The 7,723-nt window shown below is 40.9% G+C and overlaps 3 pseudogenes across 4 annotated transcripts; all 3 read left to right on the top strand.

Annotated features, from left to right (window-relative positions):
* Window positions 1-625: 625 nt before the first annotated feature.
* LOC103632391 (pullanase pseudogene) lies at window positions 626-2,277 on the top strand (annotated as a pseudogene). Its single transcript, NR_173703.1, has 3 exons — window positions 626-781; window positions 996-1,203; window positions 2,039-2,277. The product of NR_173703.1 is annotated as a pullanase pseudogene (transcript).
* An 885-nt stretch (window positions 2,278-3,162) lies between these two features.
* Window positions 3,163-3,525, top strand: LOC115208747 (Thioredoxin pseudogene; annotated as a pseudogene). The gene is made up of 2 exons (NR_163879.1): window positions 3,163-3,318; window positions 3,371-3,525. The product of NR_163879.1 is annotated as a Thioredoxin pseudogene (transcript).
* Window positions 3,526-3,595: 70 nt separating this feature from the next.
* Window positions 3,596-5,462, top strand: LOC103632392 (uncharacterized; annotated as a pseudogene). Of its 2 annotated transcripts, NR_163878.1 has the most exons (5): window positions 3,596-3,739; window positions 3,861-3,960; window positions 4,042-4,154; window positions 4,256-4,350; window positions 4,728-5,462. The product of NR_163878.1 is annotated as an uncharacterized protein, transcript variant 2 (transcript). The 2 variants fall into 2 exon arrangements; NR_163877.1 differs by lacking the exon at window positions 4,042-4,154 and having other exon boundaries at window positions 4,256-5,462.
* Window positions 5,463-7,723: the final 2,261 nt, after the last annotated feature.

Consider the following 7,723-nt stretch of genomic DNA (forward strand, 5'->3'; position numbering starts at 1 on the left):
ACCGTCTTCGTATGATATTTCTGATAAGACATATTGTGAAAAAACGTAGTATATAGTAAATTTTGCTTAGATTGAACTAAGTATGTTCCATAGTGCTTCTAAAGCGCAAAACATGTTTGAATCATATTAATAAATCCCATAGAAGTCCCCATAATTATTCGATTTTTTGCTTATTTTTTTATTTCCGAAAAGCAAAATCTAATTATTTGAGGCAATTAAATATCTTTTTAAAAAGATATATGTTTTAAAATAAATTTATTGGATGTCAAAACATTTCTAATTTTTTTTGTAGAATTTTTGAGTCATTTGAATAATTTTTGGCATTTAAAATGAACTAGTTACCTGATTGTATGTTGGTACAGTTTCTATATATCCTATAGGTAAAAAATCTTGCTTAAATAAGAAACTTGTCCAAATAAAATTATACGTTTGAAATATGGTTATTTTTTATTTTCTCATTAATAGTATATGCATATTTATAATATAGTCTCTTTGTACAGTATAAGCAACCTGATAAGAGGTGGTTAATTTCACTGATATTTCTCTTACTATGCGTTTTGGACATATGTACAATATTTCTATACTCTCGTCTAAATAATAACTACTCATGGATTTCTCTCGTTCTCTCTAGAAGCACTTGACGCCTAGACTCGACGCCAAGGGTTTGGGCCGGCCGAGACAGCTTCCAATGGCGAAGGTTTCGGAAAGGGATGCTTAGGGTTTCGTGACCACCGACGGCGCTCTTCTCATCGACCTACGGCGACATTTGCGACCGCATCAGGTCCGTTCTTCGCTTAGTCTGCGATTTCTCCATCCTTTTCTCCTCCTTTGTGCTCTCCGATGGCGTGGCCACTGTTTCTTATGGCCATCAGCATCGCTGGCCTCTGCTCCATGCGGATATGCCTTTGCGAACGTGCATCTGGGCGCGTGTGTATCCTTCTGCAATAGCTCCATCCGTACGCCGCCAAATACCACCGTCACGTCCCTATGTACAGCACCGAATAGCGCCGCCGCGAAGGTGTATACAGGCATACAGTGGATGATGGCGGCATGGGGAGGCGTCTCAGATCTAGCCCGTGCAGAAGCCGGGGATCATGGGAGAGCCAGCGTGGATCGGCCCACGGTGACACCGGGAACGCTCGAGAGGGTGCGGATACCGCAATCTCATGGACTGCATCAGAGGTTCTGCCAGCAGTGCAGCAGGTCAGTAGGCCACTCGGGCATCACTGGATTCAATTCAATCCATCGATGATACACATCGATCTCGATCTCTCTGGCTAGCTAATTCGAGGGGTAAATAAGCTACCTTTATGGTTCGGTCGGGTACTTCACATGTCTATATAGATCTTGTCTACACATACATATATATCTGAAATCATCACGAGTTGCATTAAGTGATCTCCAAGTGATCCCCCCTTCAGTTCATTGGCCAGCTTGATCGAAACTGATTTCATGCATGCTTTATTATTGCTCGATCTCACGAGTTATATATCTGGCACTCTTTGAAGCTAGATTTTTGTCAGAGAAATCTTTTGGGCCGGGAGGATAGGTTACTTCGTTGCGCCTCATGATACATCACTTATTTTGCATGATATCATAATTATTACCTTCTTTTTTAGTTATAAAAAGTCAATTGAACGTAACTTGGAGTATCTGGTTTCCATGCTAGCGAGTAGACCTCTCTGCTATGCTTTAGTTCTGTATCTAGCGAGCAGACCTCTCTGCTATGCTTTAGTACTGATACATATGAGGAGAAGGGATGTGCGCAAGAGATAAAGATACGAAGGAGGATTGCTGCGCTGCAGTAGTGGTGGAATATTTAGAGGCATTGGGGATTTTGATTGATGTGTATGGGAGCCGTGGTCAAGCTGATGCAGAGTAGAGTAAGTGCATTAATTGGTGGATGCATAGACTACTGTAACATATTTCGGTTGCATTGTGGACCATCATAACGATCACCTTACAGATTACACACATCAATATTTTATTAAATGTTGTGGGCACATGACAATGCATAAACTTAATTGCGCTTTTGCAGGTTCCTGGACCACTTGATCATCTCCATGGTTTGTTGGCATTGGAAGAACTTCTGTGCAGGGGCTGTTATCAAGAAGGTTAATTTCGACAGAACAATCTCACACAAGTGTATATCAAATTTCATGGTCAAATGTTTACTTCCAAATTCATTGGATAAACTTGGTTAATTGTATGAATATTCATATACTTTTTTGGGCTATGTCAACGAATTATAAGGACCTGCGCCGACCTATTTCCAAACTTTTAAGTATACTGTCCAAATCTTCCACAGGCAAGTTCAGAGACAATATGTTACTTTCGTACAAAAAAATAAATGTATGCTACTGTTACAGCAGCTGTCAATGTTGCTATTTTAATTATCGTGGTGCAGGTAACTGTTTTACTCATATACATCCAGTTCATCCAAAGTGCAGGTAACTGTTTTATTCAGACATATATGATTAATCATCATTCATTAATATGTGAACTCCATTGAGCAAGTATATTGTAAAGTTAGAACTAAAAAGAGGAAACATTTGGTTCCACCATTTCACCTTATTTTGTACTAAGGGGAAGTATTTAGAGATTGAATTGATGGCAATTACTTCAGTCTTTAAACCTGTTATTAGTGTTGATAATGTTGATTCTATTCTGTCGCACATTGTTGTGAACAGCTTGGAAATACCTTGCGAGGTTTCCTTAAGTTGTTCCTAGTTTGGCATCAAGTTTGTTTGTGTTCTCTGCTCCTCCTCCCCTCCTGTTAAGACTGCAGCTTAGTATTCCGTTTGAAATTGGTCGTCTCATTTCACCAAGACTCGCTCTTAAAAGAAGACTTGCCATTATATGTCCTACTCAGCTAGGGAGGAAAAGAAGGGGAATGCTGGGGCCAACTGCCAAGGTAGTTATGCACTTGTATCTAATATATTGATTTGAATATGATGACATCTATATTGTCAGTTTCTGAATTTTTGCAACACAGATGAACCACTCAATTGACAAGCGATGCAGGATAAATAATTTGTCCACAAGCATGATTGCATTATCCCAGGTGCTTATGAAAGTTTTTACCTATTCTTCAATATGAAGTCTGAATGTGTGGTGTGGCCTGTCTGATCTATCTAGCAGGTTTAGTGTTAGTAGAGTATTAGCTTGAAAATTTCCAAATTATTGCAGCGGTCTTCATTATTTTGTGGACTGAACATGTACTTGAATTTATGAGAAGCTGGCTTCAGTTTTCAAGCAGGACAACAGTGTTGTGATTGCCAATCTTGATGCTGACAAGCACACTGACTTGGCTGAAAAGTATGCATTCTTCCATGTTCACAACATCTTTAATAATAATATACCTCTGCAGATATGGTGTTTCTGGTTTCCCTACATTGAAGTTCTTCCCTAAGGGAAACAAAGCCGGTGAAGATTATGATGGTGGCCGGGACTTGGATGACTTTGTCAAGTTCATTAATGAGAAGTGTGGCACCAGTCGGGATCCAAAGGGCCACCTGACTTCAGAGGTTGGTCATAAAGCCAAGCGAAATCGCTTTGGAATCAAGTTGATGAATTCTGGATTTGATGCATTCTGTTCATTTGTTGTTGTGTAGGCTGGGCTTGTGCCAAGCTTGAATCCTCTTGTGAAGGAGTTTCTCAATGCTGCTGATGACAAGCGGAAGGAAGTCCTCTCTAAAATAGAAGAGGATGTTGCTAAGCTCAGCGGTTTTGCAGCCAAGTACTTTCTTCCACCTTCCCCTACACTATGTTTGCAAGCTACTTGATTGATTTAACATTCTTATTATGTAGGCAGTGCCATTGTCAAATTACAAGTACTAACTATTTTGCTTCTAAACCAGGCATGGAAAGATATATGTGACAGCTGCAAAGAAGATCATGGACAAGGGCTCTGACTACACTAAGAAGGAGACTGAGAGGCTTCACCGCATGCTGGAGAAGGTGGGCATATAAGTTTCCATCCTCCATTCAATCTTTGAGCTATATTACTATTTAAGAAGCTAATTTCCATAAGTTTCTTAGTGGTGTAGCTAGTTCAGTAAAGATGAAAAGTGTCAAACTAGTTGTGGAATGGTGGTATTGTTTACAGTACATGTGTTTGGACTTTGGACACTGGGTTCCAATGACATTATGAGGTCAGAAATTGTGATCACCTGCTTGACAAATGCTAAGACTGTGATGTGACTTGCATTTGTGGATTGCAAACCTATTCTTACTCAGAAATTCTTGTGTATAGATTCCAAGTTCACACAGCAGGAGTTGCCAGCTTGCAAGCCGATTCTTACTCCAAAATGGGTAGGCTTACGAGTTGTGAAGATTATGATGCTACTGGTAAGTTTGGTCTTACTCAGTTTTCACTTCAAAGTTTGACGTCGGCACTCTTGGGAGTTTGAGGAACTTCCTTCAGAATGTGAGAGATTTTTATGGGAATGCTCTGCTTGAGTACCATGCTTGCCATATGATAAAGATAACATTTCTTGTTCTGAGGCATATATGAAAACAATCAAACATATATTGGGCTGACCGAAATCCCATTGTTCCTAAGGAACGAAAATTGGTATTGATGCAATATATAAAGCATGTGCTTGCTGAACGTCTTTTCTATTCGTCATCACATTTCTTTTCTGCTTTCCTAATTTTCTCGAATGCTTCTTTGCAAATACACCATGGATTAGGATTACCTGTGGGTTTCAATCTTTTTTTTGTAGGTTACGCCTAATCTTTATGGCAATTTGGTGGCTAACACAGCTGCAGGTATTGTTGGAGGGACGGGCATCATGCCTGGAGATAGGGATTGCAGCTAATTCTTTATTATTTGTTGTTTTCCCCTCTGAAAAAAATTGTTCTGGCATAGCGTTTCATTTCTGTAATTTATTACAAAAAATAATATTTTGGGCATGACTTATCTCCCTTTGTTCCTACATTGTTACATATTTGTAAAGACTTTGTGGCATATGGAACTTCTTGGAGCTTTTTGCTATGGTCTTCATCAAGTTTTCTACCAATGACTTATCTCCCGCCACCCCGACCCGCTCATCAAGGCCAACGACACCATCAAGATCGATCTGGAGACCAACAAGATCATAGACTTCATCAAGTTTGACATCGGCAACGTGGTCATGGTGACTGGCGGGAGGAACATCGGACGTGTAGGAGTCATCAAGAACAGGAAGAAGCACAAGGGCAGCTGAGACCATCCACGTGCTGCTTGGAGCTTTTTGCTATGTCTAGTTTTCTCCTATTTGTTGTACAGGAAAACATAGAATAGAATTCAAATTTGGTGGTCGCAAAAGTGTGGAGACTTTAATTCATCTAAAGTTAGGCTTAACATTAGTGCAAACAGTTGTATTTTAGTTTAGATTTAGAGTACAGTTATGTATGCGTTGTTTGACAATGCTTATTTATGATATATTGAATGGTACTTATTTATATTATATTAATTATAATGTTGTTCAATATATGTGTCTGTATATTTCTCTTTAAATTATTATAACATGATATCTGAAAAAATGATTATAAATTGAAGAATGTACTGCCATGTAAGTCATTTCGTTTAAATCTTAATAAGACGGTTACCAAAATGTCTAATATCAGTCTCCTAAATAAGACGGTTTCTAAAACGTCCATTATTAGTCACCTAAATAAGATGGTTTTCCTATTGTAATCGTCTATTATTGTAGGATATTCGAGACGGTTTGATAAATACTTTATGACTTTTAATGTTTGTATTCTCTATGATTCTTTAGAAGCAGTGTCTTAAAAAAACCTAATTCAAGACGGTTTATCGGACGAAATGACTTAAACAAATACCTTTTTCAGACGGTTTATCGGACAAAATGACTTAAACAAATACCTTTTTCATACGGTTATAAATTAAAAACTGTCTTATATAATATCTTTTAAGACGGTTTATAACCATCTTAAATGTGGGACACCTTTTGCGACTCCATCAAAATTGGACACTTCATAAGCGTCTTAATAACTGAAAATTAACTGTCTCATATAGCATGATCTGTAGTAGTGAATATTTTGAATCCAGTAAAATTGGTTTGACTAAATTTGGTTGAACATTTCTCAAGATACAAATTTCCTAAGTTCTCTGCTTAATTTAAAAAGAATAAATAGAAATGGTTTAAAGGAAAATGGTTTTGCATCTCGGTCCCTGGCGAAAGGTTCTAAGTGTATTATAGACAGGTCCTCGGTTTACTATTCACCTGAGTCTATGACTCTGCAGAAAACCCCTAGGTTTCTGATAATTCGAACCTGCGATCCTTCCCCTAATGGAACAGTGACCGCGGTGGAAGAAAAGGGCGGAGGGGCTTACCGGAGGCGAGGTTGCTTCGGTGAAGGGTCGGGCGAGGTCCGGGGGTCTCTGGCGATCACGTCGAGGTGCGGATCGTCGGCGGTGGTGGTCGGAGTAGGTCGGTCCACACGCACAAACGGGGGAGCTCGTCGGCGACCAGGAATCCGGCCTGCTCGCGGCGCGATAGTCCAATTGAACGGGTCAGAGAGCTTCACTAGATGCTAGGGAAGACCTAGGTGTGAGGAATTGGAAAATGGCTTACTGGTTAGCTTGGTTCACGCGCAGCGACGGGTGACTGAAGTCCGGCAAGGCTGATCCGGGGTCTCCGGTGAGGCTTTGCCGGGTACGAGGACTTGGGAAGCTTCACGGGCCTCTAGCGAAGCTAACCGAGCGACTGGCGTAGCCCGGGGGTGGCTAGAGTGCGCTGGCAGCGGAGGCCGAGGCTCGGGTGGCTTGGTGGGCGGTGGCACGGCGTGCTCGAGGCGAGGTCCAGTGAACTCCGGCTTGGGCAGGATTGAGAGCGCGCGGGGAGGTACGGCCAAGGCCTTGGGCTGCTTTATAGGCACGGCGTGGTCGAACACGCGAACTGGCGTGAACCAGGCATGTCAGCCGCGGTCGAACATGTGGAGCCGTTGCTTCTGCTCGTGTTCTAACACCGATCGGGCGCAGATCATTGCAAATTTGGGCAAGATCTCTATGAAGGATTTGTTCCCCTGACTGTGCTTTGTCGTTTGTGTGTGGATGTTGCGCGGTTTTAGGCTAGGGACAGGGAGTTGTAACGTTGCCAAGTCGCCAGTGTCAGACAGCCGAGTCCCGAGAACAAACTGCACCAAAATCATGTCAAACGGTTTTGGTTTGAGTCCAAACTTTACCAGAGCATGTTCAAGGAAATTTGGCACCACTTTGATATTTGGACTTTATGGATTCGAGCTCTGGAAGACAGGGAACACATCTGAACTTGGGAAAGGGTTCTGAAATTCAGATTTCTGATTTCTGAATTTTCCCATAGGGCCTGAGTTCATGGGCTAATTTGGGGATTTTGGAAAATTCAAATGGCCAAACTTTCTGACTATATTTTGTAGGTTATTTAGTGCACTAAAACTTTGTTATTTGGTTCATATCAAAATTTTGTATTTTTCCCAAGTCTTCTCTCCAATTCCCTTTATGTGCTTAAATGGCCCACTTAGGATTATTTAGGGTTTGTGAGTTCTTCTTACCTTGAGGTGCATGGCATGATTAAGGAGAATTACTTAAGATGAAAAAAATGCTTACTTAAACCTTTGTTCTTAATTTTTGATGTTCATTCCTCAATTTGGTTCACATGTGATAATGGTTTTGAGTTAGCTCTAAGAAGAAACCCTAGGTGACACTGGGGTGTCACAGCCTTCCCCCCTTAAAGGA

The sequence above is a fragment of the Zea mays genome, chromosome 7, assembly GCF_902167145.1.
Source record: "Zea mays cultivar B73 chromosome 7, Zm-B73-REFERENCE-NAM-5.0, whole genome shotgun sequence".
NCBI classification, from domain to species: Eukaryota; Viridiplantae; Streptophyta; class Magnoliopsida; order Poales; family Poaceae; genus Zea; species Zea mays.